The sequence below is a fragment of the Octopus bimaculoides genome, chromosome 4, assembly GCF_046866305.1.
Source record: "Octopus bimaculoides isolate indiv1 chromosome 4, ASM4686630v1, whole genome shotgun sequence".
In the NCBI taxonomy this organism is placed as follows: Eukaryota; Metazoa; Mollusca; class Cephalopoda; order Octopoda; family Octopodidae; genus Octopus; species Octopus bimaculoides.
The window spans coordinates 51,574,445-51,589,426 of record NC_142931.1 but is presented as its reverse complement, the minus strand read 5'-3'; positions in this window follow the sequence as shown (position 1 = coordinate 51,589,426).

The window sequence follows — 14,982 nt, the reverse complement described above, 5'->3', positions numbered from 1 at the left end:
CATGCTGAAAGACATAACGTACCCTGCCCCGACTGGGAATCGGGACCACGATCTTATGAACAAGAAACCAATTGCCTAAAGACTAGTCTACGTGACTTCCCTTAAAATGGAACGTATTCAATTTCTATTTCTTACGGACCGAGGGATCATTTAGAGTTATGGTTCTCAGCCATTTTCCCTTTATAGACCCGTTTCATTACTTTTATATTTTGGTAGACCCCTATAACATTCGATGTTTAAAAAAGTAGTTTCACGGAGGCTTCTTTCAAAATTCCTGTTCTGCTTATCATACATTCACTTGTGTAGATTAAACTGTGGTAGAACGTCAGAGAAAAAAAAAAGCCTTTCTGTTTCCTGCAATAAATACAAGTTAGGCAATATTTTTCATGGGCCCATACAAAATTACTGTGGCCCCAAAGTACTATTTTGCTTGTGTGGACCCACAAAAAATCTTATATGGACCCTAAGATGTCCGTTTGAGATCCGGTTGAAAACCAGTGATTTAGAGACTTTTGTCTTTATAAAACTCTGCAAGCAGTCTTGCAGAAGATGAAGCCTTATTCGACAGCAATTGCATTGAGGATGTATACGTAAGAATTTACTATAAGAAAAGTTGTTTATTGAGAGTCTTCAACATTTTTACCATTATGCAGTACTTCGAGAAAGTATTATTATTAAACAGTCCAAATATTTGCGTGGGGGCCATTGACTGTGGAGAACAGAATGGAAAGATCCATTATTAAGAGGGAAATTCATTTAATCACCGTGATTGACATACACTTTCTGTCACATTTGACAAAACGGGTATTCTTGTTTATAAATAAATATGGATGTGTGTGTGTGTGTGTGTGTGTGTGTGTATCTGCAGATGCAGCCGCAAACACACAAACGTATATATATATGTATATATATATATATATATATATATATATATATATATATATATATACATATATATATAAGGAGCGCGCGCGAGAGAGGCAGACAGACTGAGTGAGAGAGAGAATACATATAAGTATATGTATGTATATATATATATATATATATATATATATATATGTATACACGCATGTATATATATATATAAACATATATATATACATATATATATATATATATATATATATATATATATATATATGTATACACACACACAAACATATATATATATATATATATACATTATATATATATATACATATATTATATAATATATATATATATACATATATATATATATATATATATACAAATTCCCCACCAGGTAGTCTCTCATCAATGTCTACATTGAAATCTGACGCATCCTTTCTAATTAACACATTCGAATCACTTCTCCCTTCTTTACACACACACACACACACACACACACACACACACACACACACACACACACACACACACACACACACTATGTCACTATGTTCACAAACTTACAGATATTAGTTATAGAAATGCAAAAATACACACTCATACACGTTTGTGATTTTATGAGGCAAAGTAAACGAGCCTGTAATTTTAGTCAAGCAATGAGTGCGTGCATGCTTAGACGTGAGTGTGTATTTCGTAGTCTGAGTATGTGTGATGTTTGTATATTTGTGTATATATGACTTTGCATTTATGAGGCTATATGTATGTGTCATGTCAAATCATTCGTGACTTTTCTGCGTAATTTCATTTCCCAATCTTAACATATCAAATTTTGCACAACACCTAGAAATGTATGAATATATGCGTGTATATATGAAAGCTCTCCTATCTCTCTCTCTCTCTCTCTCTCTCTCTCTCTCTCTCTCTCTCTCTATATATATATATATATATATATATATATATATATATATATATATATATATATTTACATACATATACATATGTATATGTGTTTGTACATATTTATGTGTGTGTGTTTGTGTATATATATGTATATATATATATATATATATATATATATATATATATATATATATATATATATATATATATGTTTACATATGTTTATATATACATATACACGCACATATATACACATATATGTATACAGATATATGCACCATACACAAATGTGTATATACATATATATACGTATTTGTATATGAATATGTGTATTTATAAATATACATCGCCATCTATCTATCTATCTATAGCTGTATATACATATATATATATATATATATATATATATATATATATATATATATATACATATATATACATATGTGTGTGTTTGTGTGCTTGTGTCACACACATACATAGTCACAGGCAATACCTACCTCTTACAATTATCAATGTATATATTTACATAATTACATATTCAATGGATCACATAAATATCCTTCGTAAATATACTAATGTAATCCGAGTATTCTTCTTAGACTCTCTGTCTCTTTAGCGTTTTCCTCATCTTTCTTTTAGATATTCTGAAGTAGTGAAATGCATACTTATAAATTCAAATGAACATACATGTAGGCACAGAAATGCACGAATAAATAAATAAATATTTCCCTGTTATTGAGTAGGGTCTCTCTTTCTCTCTTTCCCTCTCACTCTCTGTCTATATATACATATACAAACATACATACATACCCCCCCCACACACACACATACTCACACACATACGCACACACACATATAGACGCGCAAGTATGTGTTTCTATTCATGTAAATACGGCACTCCGTCGGTTACGACGACGAGTATTCCAGTTGATCCGATCAACGGAACAGCCTGCTCGTGAAATTAACGTGCAAGTGGCTGAGGACTCCACAGACACGTGTACCCTTAACGTAGTTCTCAGGGAAGATTCAGCATGACACAGAGTGTGACAAGGCTGGCCCTTTGAAATACAGGGACAACAGAAACAGAAAGAAAGAGTGAGAGAAAGCTGTGGTGAAAGAGTACAACAGGGTAAGCCACCACCACCACCCTGCCGGAGCCTCGTGGTGCTTTAGGTGTTTTTGCTCAATAAACACTGACAACACCCGATCTAGGAATCGAAACCATGATCCTACGACCGCGAGTTCGCTGTCTTAACCACTGGGCCATTGCGCCTCCACTATTCCTGTATATATTTATAGAGAAACTGGGATGCAAGGAAATAGATAGATAAACGAACAGATACAGGAATGTATTGAAAAGGGAGCGGGGGAGAGAGATGTGTGTATGTATTTGTGTGTGTGTTGGTGGGTGAGAGAGAGAGAGAGAGAGAGAGAGAGAGAGAGAGAGAGAGAGAGAGAGAGAGAGAGAGAGAGAGAAACTGATAGACAAAGATAGATAAACAGATACACCTACCTTGCCAATACAAAGAGGGATGAATTGACAAATATGTATTCTTTACTATAAATTATGGTAGTGAATGTATGTATTGTCCATAGATATGTACATAAGTGTGTGTATATGAGTGCACACGCACCCGCATGTGTGTAATCATGTATTTTCTAAAAGCTTATTAAAACAATTTCATCAGCAGAGAAAAATCGGTTTCTACCCAAGAATGAAGTTCTCATTTGAATTTTGATAACTCCAAGACACAATGTATGTATGTATGTATGTATGTATGTATGCATGTACGAATGCATGTATGACTGGCTGGCTGGCTGGATGTATGAATTTATGAATGAATGTATGTACGTATGTTTGCATGTGTATATTAAAAAAAAACACATACATACATATCTGATATCTTGAGTATTGAGGCAATAGTGCACAAGCACCGGTTACGTTGGACTGGACATCTTATTAGAATGAAGGGTAGCAGGATCCCTAAGCAGATGCTATATGGGGAACTTGTGAATGGAAAGAGACCCCAGCAGAAACCAAGGCTGCGATTTAAGGACCGTGTCAAGTCCTCCTTAAAGGCTTGTGATAGCAGAAGACTGACTGGGAGAGCAATGCCTCACATTGCCACAGATGGAGGAAGCAGGTTAAGGAGGCGGGGTCGACACTTTTGAGAGAGCACGTATCCAGCATGAAGAACTTAAGCGTGCTGCGCGAAAGCGCACTACTGGTGTAGTGAATGGGGAAAGCTTGGTCTGCAATGTTTGCAGTCGTATATGCTTGTCAAGAGCAGGGCTCATTAGCCACCAACGGAGTTCCAAATTCAAAATATAAGTTAGTCCTTGAGCGCACAATGTTTCTGAAGGTCAGCAATGGTCTTCCTCGGTCGCGAGTGGACGGCCATTATGTATGTATGTTTGTATGCGTATGTTTATGTATGTGCGTATTATGTTCTTTGTGTTATGTAAATGATTATATATGTATACAATCATGCATACATTTCACAGCATATGTGAATCCGTATACTTACACTCCTGAATACACTCATATAAATATTTTCCATGTCTGTCCGTGTGCATATGTACCTACAACAGGTTAAACTTTTACAATGTTTCACGTACTGTCACGATTTTATGAATGGTTTGTAATTCCATTTTCTTAATTATCCATGCCCTGTCTAATTTTGTGAAGCCCAAGTTTTCGGATTCGTTGCTCAGGTGGTTCATAAACAAGCACCTTAAAACTTGCACCTAAAATCGAAAGTTTTTGTCTTAGTGTTCTGTCGCAGCTCTTTCATTAGTCCGGCTGAGATATTGTCCATTTGTTTAGTTTTTAGCATTTTGTCAACATCTATTGGACAACTGATTTCAGTTACTATGAACACATTGGTTTCATGTCTCGGACATTATGTTTGGCTTGTTATGCATACATTTTACAAATATTCCACCAGTGTTCTTTCATACTGTAAAGGCTTATGCCTTTACCTTCATCATTGCAGCTTCTTATACTTGTATCTTGTTGTCTACCTTTCCTCTGATCTGTATTGTGCAATGTTTCGGCTACGACATCATGTCCTATAATTTATAGAACCGGGTGATATTTTCGGCCAACTATTTATGATATGGGTTACAGCAGATATGCCAAACTCATTTTGCTTTGCCAGCCAGATTAAAGTATAAACCAAATAGAGAAAAATAATTTTAAAACTTCTATTAATATTTCGAAAATCCAAACCTAATTTATGTCTGCGGTCAATGCTACTCTGATTTCCTTATCATCTGGTTCTATACGGAAAGATTCCGTTTGTGAACGAATTATGACTATTTTTATTTTGATCACTTTTGAGGTAACATTCTCACTCTGGATCGGTTTTGCCAAATTCTTCACCGATATTGTTTCATAATGTAGCTGCTGAGTTTCGGTACACTTGCAAGTATATATGTTTTAAATTTTTTTAATTCATCGCAAATGAAGGAATAAAGTGTTTATTATAATTTATTAAATATAAAAATATCATTTATCATTTATCATTATCCACTTTTATTTCGAAAATCGCAAACATATGGCGTGGCGTCTCTAAGCATGTGGTGCTTTAGTCTCAGTTGATGGTACCTTCAACCAACACTAGTCTTATCTTTCTGAAGAGGTTTTACGTATTCATCAAGGCTCTGGAACAAGTGTACGCGAAAGGCGAATTTGTGCTGCGTTCATATTTTTTGTCGATTTTATTACGTACAATGAAGAAACTTGAATTTAACTAACCGCAAGATTCCGAGTTCGATTCCAAGCAGTGACCTGAATAATAATAAGAATAACAACATCGAAAAATACCTTAGGAATGAGAACCCAGGTTCGAAATTTCCTCAAGACACCTGATGAAGGCTGGAGGGTATATCAGCCGAAACGTTATGTTAACAACAAATAAGATGAGGACAAATAAATATCCGTCAATTGTAAATAATGTACGTAATTCCTCATCTCTTAAATATAGAACTGTATTGTCAAATGCTCTATTGGTTTGCAATAATTAGCCCCGATACTAAAGTGAATGTGCACAGTATAAGAGTTGGCTGCCGTGATAACAAAATAACTGGACTTGTTATCCATTCTTACAAGCTACTGTCTAATAACAGGACTACTGTCTAATACATTCCTGGATAATTTTTAAGAAACTCACTCATAAGATGATGGGAGTGATTAACAAGTTCGAACGTCTAATTCACTGGTTACATTTTGTTATAATAAGTTAACTGCAACCGTTTTGTTGATATCGTTGTTGCTATAACACTATTTTGGGAGTTATTGATGTTGTTTTGTGGTTGATGGTAACGCAGTAGCAATTAAACGCTTTTCTTCCTTTCTCAGTCGATTTTATTTATCTATGTTTTTACCGTTTTATTTTTATGCGATGCTTTTTGCGTTCAGCGTATGTCCAAACATTAAAGAGATAAACAAACAAATATGGTAAGCAATGTACTGTTTGAATCCCCATATATACATACAGACTGTGTATTATGTATCACTGTGTCTTTGTGTAAGTATCTATGTCCTTGTATATGTGTTTGGACAACAACATCGTATATGTCTATAAGGAAGAACTAACAAACACACATACGTATCATAGAGAAAATAAACTTTGCATAATTTTTCCTGCTTTTCATCATTGTTGTTGGGGATGATTTTTCTCCTTTCTTTTTTTTTTTCTGTCATTCTTTTTTTCGTTTTCTTTCTCTTTATTTTCTCTTTCATATTCTATCTTTCCACTGTGTGACGTATGACGTATGACGTATGTGAGTGCCGAACGCAGGTGGGTGAATGGTGAGTCCAAAGGTTATAAAGCTTGATTCTGTCTTGTGGTATGAACTGTTGGTCTTAAGTTACAAGAGGTTATAACTATATCATGTTCACAGTGGAAGAAGTCTGTAATAGAGACATATAGAAAACGAAAGACCGAGAGCTGGTGGGAGAGAAAGAACAAAATATTACGCATATATTCATACACTTATATACTGTACGCATAAGTTTTTATTTTTTGTTCTTTCTTTCTTGCTGAAGACAGATCTCTGGGATAAACTTAATCATTATGGCTAAAACAAAGCCAAAGAAAATAAAAGCACAAACACACACGCACACACATGTATATACGAGAGTGTATGCGTCTTTGTGTGTATAATATAAGTATGTGTATGTATATCTGTGTGTGTGTGTGTGTGTGTGTATATATATATATATATATTATATGTATATATTACACTTCAAATTTTTAATTTTAAGATATCACGCGGTTCAATCATACGCGTTGGATATACTTTCTTATATGAATATACATTATCTCAACGACTAAGGTAACTTCTCTACTACTGCTACTACAATTTCTACTAGAATATTATTAAGTGAAGGTGCATGACTCGGTGGTTAGAGAGTCACAATCTTACAATCGGGAAGTTGTGAGCTTGATTCCCGAACTGAGCTGTATGTTGTGTTCTTGAGCAAGACACTTTATTTCACGTTGCTCCAGTTCATTCAGCCGCAGAGCTGAGTTGCGACGTCACTGATGACAAACTGTATCGATTGGCCTTTGCCTTTCCCTTAGACAACATCGACTACTTGCAGCGGAGAGACTGTTATGCACGGGAAATTCCTGATCTTCCGCAAACAAACTTGCCCGGACTTGTGCTTCGGAGGGGAAATTTCTAGGTGCAATCCTATGGCCCTTCGTGACGGAAGGAGTGTCTTTGACCTTTGCATATGTAATGTATGTAATGTATGTAATGTTTGTGTAATGTATATGTGTATGTGTGTGTGTGTGTGTGTGTGTGTGTGTATGTGTGCGCGCGCGCGCGGGTTTCTCTATAAGTTTCGAAGAAGAGGATTCAATTATCCAATCAACTGAATTACCTTTACACTGAATTAACGCGTGAGTTGTTAAGCATTCAACGGACTCATGTCCCATTAACTTAATTCTCAGGCAGAATATGTGTGACACAGTATGTGACAAAGCTACATTCTTGAATCACCAATACAAAATATTCAATGGGCTTCCTCCATATAGTTTCCATATTCTCAGAAGGTATAGGCAGTTCGAAGCTACAGAAAATGATACATTTCTAAGACTGAAATCGAACTCACGACTTCAGAGAGCCACAAGTACTTTTAATATTGGTTTCAAATTTTGGCACAAGGCCAGCAATTTCAGTCGATAAAATAAGTACCACCAAGTGGTACTTATTTTATCGACCCCGAAAGAATGAAAGGCAAAGTCTACCTCGGTGGAATTTGAAGTCAGAACGGAAAGGCAGATTAAATGCCGCTAAGCATATTTCCCGGCGTGCTAACGATTCTGTCAGTTCACCGTCTTAAAAGCACTTTAATATTACTCTATAAACTATGTGGAGTTAAGTAAAATTCTGAGTTGCACAGCAGTGGTTTAAAAAAAAACTTATGGCTACTTTTCTTGTGATGGCAAAGAGAAACGAAAATTCCAGTGGTTTTTTTTTTTTTATTTGTTTATTGTTGTTGTTGTTGGCACTCCGTCGCTTAGGACGTCGAGGGTTCCAGTTGATCCGATCAACGGAACACCCTGCTCGTGAAATTAACGTGCAAGTGGCTGAGCACTCCACAGACACGTGTACCCTTAACGTAGTTCTCGGGGATATTCAGCGTGACACAGTGTGACAAGGCTGACCCTTTGGATTACAGGCACAACAGAAACAGGAAGTAAAAGTGAGAGAAAGCTGAGGTGAAAGAGTACAGCAGGGTTCGCCACCATCCCCTGCCGGAGCCTCGTGGAGCTTTAGGTGTTTTCGCTCAATAAACTCACAACACCCAGTCTGGGAATCGAAACCGCGGTCCTATGACCGCCAGTCCGCTGCCCTAACCACTGGGCCATTGCGCCTCCACTATTTATTTGTGAATATGACTTTTAAAGAAATTCTTCGTTTTGTAAGAACCAATCAGACATGTTTAAATTCTTGTATAGAAAGAATTTTGCATTTCTGGAAAGTATTAAATTCTTGATGTTTTCAGCAGATCAAGTGATTGCTCTTAGCAATTATTTAAACGACTTTCAATTGAAAGAAAACATTCGACAGGGATACCACAATTTATTGAAATGTATTCGTTGTTCTTGCAGAATGTAATGGAGATATTCAAATGAGCTGCTAAAGAACTTGAGAAAAAGATGAAACTTCGTCAGCAGATGTTTTCAGATTTTGTCTAATTAAAAAAAATGACGATAATATATATATATATATATATATATATATATATATATATATACATGTGGCTATCAAATTCACTAACATTTTATAAATTTGAATTGAAAACTTCAAATTGCTTCAGAATTCTGCGTTTACATATCTAAAGAAAAATAATATATTCAACTTTGACAGAAATTCAATATTATTAGAATAAAGATCTTATTTCCAAGAAGCAAAATTTGTTCAACTCGTTGAATTTTGAAAACTAAATAAGAATCTAAATTTAAATACCTATGAACATTTTATCAGAAATAACATTAATCAGAAACAACTACGAGATGTTTCAAAATTCTTCAGTTTAACAAGATGCTCAATCAGGAGAATGTGGTATATGATTTCTAAAGAGAAATGACATTAAAGGCGACAATATTTTCGAAATAGACCTATTTGTTTTCAATTCCAAAACTTCAGGATTTAAGTGCAATGATTTCTGAATGAAGAAGTGAAACAAATGTATGAGTTTTTGGTATATTTTAACTTACAAGACAGGTGTTTAAATTTTCAGAAAAAAAAAAGGAAAAGACCCACTGGTACTGTTTGACTAAAGTACTAAAAGATATTATTTATGAAATGTCCAAGAAAGAGCTTAATCTTACAAATTTATTTTAGCACATATAATAACACAAGCCTCACCGAGACTTCAAGGTATGACAAATTCAAATCATTATGCCAGTCTTCCAGTCATCTTCTAATATAAGGTCCTTAATATACATTTAGACGGTCCCAAGTATATCTTCACATTTTTACTTGAAGTTATACACACAGACACATACATGGGGTGTATGTATATGTGTGTGTATGAAGGCGCGTTGCCTAGTGGTTAGGGTGTTGCATGCACGATTTAGTGACCGTCGGTTTGATTCACGGACTGAGCAGAGCACTGTGTTTTTTGAGCAAAATCATTTCACGCTGTTCCAGTCCATTCCACTGTAAATGGGTAATCCTGCGCAGAACTAGCATCCTGGTCATAGGAGATGTTGGTCTACTCGCCTAGCCAGCGGGTTGGCATCATTCTAAAGCTAAACTATGCAAATCGCATTGTGATCAGCGATGTATAACAGCATCGAATAGTCTGGATGATCATGTGATCACGTGATACACGTACGCATTTTATTGTAAAAGGAATTTTGCTAATGAGAAGGTGAAAATTAGGTATATTAGGCAGAAGATAGATAGATGCGCATGCACCCCCCCCCCCACACACACACTCACACACACGCACACGCACATATATATACATATATTTATACATGGATTGTGGATGTTCCATGGACCGTCTATGCCGGTGCCCTGTGTCCAAGGGTAACATATACTCTACAAATATTTATTATTTTGGCGGAATCGTTAGTACTCCGGGGAAAATGCTTAGCGGCATTTCGTCCGTCTTCATGTTCTGAGTGAGGTGTGACTGATTATCCTTCACTCCTTCACTGGACAGGAAGCAACATCTAAATGCATATACATATATATGCATTTAGAGGTCGACTTTGCCTTTCATCCTTTCGGGGTCAGTAAAATAAGTACCTGTCGAACAATGGGATCGATGTAATCGACTTACCCTCTCCCCCAAATTGCTTGCCTTGAGCCAAAATTTGAAACCATTTTGGCGGACTAATGAACGCAACAGCAGCAGCACCATGATTTTATGGAACCAAACAGCCACTGTACAGACAGCAAAATGGTGGGGGGGGGGATCAGTAACAATGATGAAAACTCCCAAAAGAAACCAACCCCAACACGACTTTTACGGAACAAATAACTCGATTAGACTCCCATGAACATGTAAAGAACCCCGCTGCTTTTCTTTCTTTTTTTATAACACACACACACACACACACACACACAAATGTTCGTCTCTTCATGTTTTTCACAATATTAACATACCAAATTACCTCAACATAAAACTGAATCTGCATTCCGGCGTTGAGTTTCCGGCTCCTTACCTGTTTCTTGACGGGCTTTCCAGCTTTCTTTTAATATCTGTTTCAATGCTACCACTCTTAATGTACATTCATTTAAGAGATAACAGGAATTACTTTTATGTCGCTTGTAAGGGTCTTTATGTTAGTAAAATGCTTTCTTTTGATAACTGAAAACTCACTATATATTCAATCCAGTCAATATAATAAATTAATTTAAGAAAAAAATTAGTGGACGACGATGAATGAAATTGCCTTACAGTATTTACAATCGTTCCTCTTGTTTTGGAGTTCGAATCTCAATGAAGTCGTCCGTAGCTCGATAAACAAATATCAGCCATATATTTGTACAATTCAAGCCACCATGTCATTCTTCAACAATTTTGTGTCTATGTATATAACATTTTCTGATAGCAAATGGGTTTTTGAAAGGAGAAAAGGACAGAAATTGCATAAAATAACTCTGTATATTATTAGCATTTATTTTATCTTTAAAGTAAAGGCTGGAACACAACTTCGACACCAACTGGATTTGCACCAGAATTTTCTATATTTAATCTAATGCTTTAAATCGACCATCGATAATAACCATAATAATGATATGCTCTGTCTAAAATACACATATCATCAGTAATAGTATGTTTCCTAGACGAATGAAACGACTACAAGTGCTTTTATTAACAAGAGAAGAGTGAGGCACAATGTTGATCGTCATAGAACATGATGAAAAGAAGGTGACTCACCAAGTTCACATAGTAATATATCCAGTCAGGCGCTCAAGCGTTTTCACCTCATGTCCAACTTAACCTTTTACTCGTCCATTTGAAATTCTAGACATTTTAGTGTTATTTGGTTGTGCATTATTCTTTAATTTCTTTTGTTTGTGTGTTCTTTTCTTAATTTTACACTCTAGGTGTTCTAATTAATTAAGATATGATAATATTGTTAATATACCGATGATACAGGCCTTCTTCGGTTACGACGTCGATTGTTCTTCGTGTAAATCGATGAGCAATCCACAAATACGTGTATTCTTAACGCAGTTCTCAGGGGGATGCAATATGACACAGAATGTGATATGAATGGACCTTTGAACTATAGGTACAACTCAATTTTTTCCAACTGAGTGAACTGGAACAACGTGAAATAGAGTTCTTGCTCGAGGACACAACGCGCACACCCCCGCCGCCGGGAATCGAACTCACAACCTTACAATCATGAACCGAATATTCCTAACCACTAAGCCACGCGCTTTCATGATGATGCAATAGTGAGGTTATTAGTAGAAAATGACATCTGATCCAGTCTAACAATAGTATATTTCAAAATAACTAAATCTTGTTTTATATCAACACAATAAGGACATTAAGATCAGCTTTAGCCTGAATGCCTACCAATTGACGTTGGTAACCAACAATGAAGTAAATTACACTTTCCTTCAGATGATATGGCGTCATAGCATAATTTGTAATAATCATTGTAACAATTCCCGCACACGCCGGTGAAACACGCGTAAAAATTGCGTAATTTATGATGTTATAATAAAAATATTTTGGAATAGAATCTCCAGTTTTATACTAATCTGCCTGCCTGCCTGCCTACCCGTCTACCTACCTACCTACCTACCTCTCTCTCTCTCTCTCTGTCTCTCTCTCTCTCTCTCTCTCTCTTTCTGTCTGTCTACACACGATTATTCCTCTTGAAAGATTCGAGCATTCACGTGGGAGACTACTCTCATCTGAACTTCAAGATCACCTTTATAGTATGTACACCATTCTTCTTTTGTGGATTCAAAACAATTGATGGTGTGGGCACAAGACAGAACAATTAATTTACTGACACAATTTACTTACTAATGTTGTTCAAAGCAAGGCGGGCTTTGCTGACCATTGCTATCGTATTTGTCAAGCGGCCATATTAGACGTTACTTTCTAGAGAATTTTGCAGCCCAGTAGAGTACAAATACTATTCAACTTCATTTACTGCATTGACCAACATGCATATCATAAAACTGAGGATAAACAAAAGATAGGGCGGGGCATAGAGATTCGTGGTGCTGCATAGTAAATTCAGCTTGGAGTATGAAGATGATGATGATAATGGTGAAGATGATGATGATGGTGATGATATATATATATATATATATGTGTGTGTGTGTGTGTGTGTATGTGTGTGTGTATGTGTGTGTGTGTGTGTGTTAATCTTTATGTGACCTCACTAAGGTAAAATTTGTGACTGAAGGCTTTTGTTAGTACTCTACTCTAAGAAGCTATGTGACATAGCTGAAAAAATATATCTGCTCAAATTCTTCAGTAGTATTAAAAGTGATTCTGAAATTTTAAATCATTTGCTGAAATAGTCGAATGAGCTATTTAAGTCAATAAAACACAGCCTTCGTTCATCTAATTAGTCGCCAATATATTTTTTTTTCCAAATAATATTCTCAAGTCTTGAAAACAACCTAATCAGATATCCAAACGTCACTTCCTGTGTAGATTAATAGCAACGGTTTAGTCATTTAAACTGAAGACAATTTTCTCTTAAACATATGCACACATTCTCTCGGGCCCTTCGGTAATCAAGAGAGTCGTTGGAGGTTGGTGTGAGTAAGGTTTTCAGCGTTTAGTTATTCTTACAGTTGCCGGTTCATTCAACAACCTCATTAACTGTTCAAACAACCATTTTAATTATGTGAAACATATCTTCAGTGAGGCAAACAAATTGTTCAGGCAATCAAATATGAAATAACACCGTGTTTCATTACTGAAATTTTTTAACTAGTAAATCAAATGTTACGTATTTGTCATTTAACTAAATTTGAAATCACGACATATTTCTTTAAAGTTATAGTTTGCGTAGTTTATTCGCGAAACTCGAACCAATGAATGAGGGTAGTATAATTTGATTAGAAATAAAAGGTTCTGGGCTAAAATTACTAAAAATATTCTTTTTGATTGGATTAGAATGCAAATTATTAATTTCTGAACTAGGACAAATGAGGTGTGTGTGTGTGTTTTTTTTTTTTTAACGTACTATCAATATAATATATAATTAATAATACTTGTTGGAAATCCCATAAAGCTCTTCCCGTGCAGTATTTAATCACAAAGCTATAAATCTGTCGAAATTATTACGCAGAGACATATGAAAATGAATTCAGATCATCACAAAATCTTCTCGCTCTTATCAATTTGCCAAACTTTTTCTAAAATTAAAAGCAATAACTGAGGTTTTTAGTTCTTAATTCTCAGTCCAAATTTAGATGCATTTATAGTTGTACTCAAAATTCAAATAACTGAGTACATTAATGGTTTTAGTTGCTTCATTTTGTGATAAGTAACATAAGTAACAAAGTAACATATGTTTTCATGGTTAACAAAGAATCGATTTATTGATAAATTTAACATAAATAAATGAAATTACACATATCAAAGACTGTAAAACACAAACATACATACATGCATACATACATACATACATACATGCATGCATACATACATACACACACACGTGTTTACTCACTCTTTCCATTCAGTCTTTTCTTTTAAAGCACAAGAAATTCCAGATATATACTTACAGGCGCATGTATAAGAAGGCGCTTTCAGTAAACGCACTTTCAGCATGCACTCAATCATACGCATTCATTCTCTCATATAACCGGACATGCGCAAAGAGATGCGCTAATAGATATATAGTCTAATTTTCGTTTTTAATACAGAGACATTGAACTAAATTGACGGGCTAAAATTGTTAAGACATGCCTATATAATCATGCAAAGAGATATATTTTTATAATATATATATATATATATATATATATATATATATATATATATATATATATATATATATACACAGATACATACATACATACAGTGTCAATGACTGTGCGCATGCATGTATAATTATACGTATTTAAAATACTATTTTCTTTTACTTTAAAGAATATAGAAACAAACAAAATGAAAGAACAAAAACAAATTAACAAAAAACAAAAGGAAATTGTCTTTCAAATATGTTAAGTGTTGATATCCAA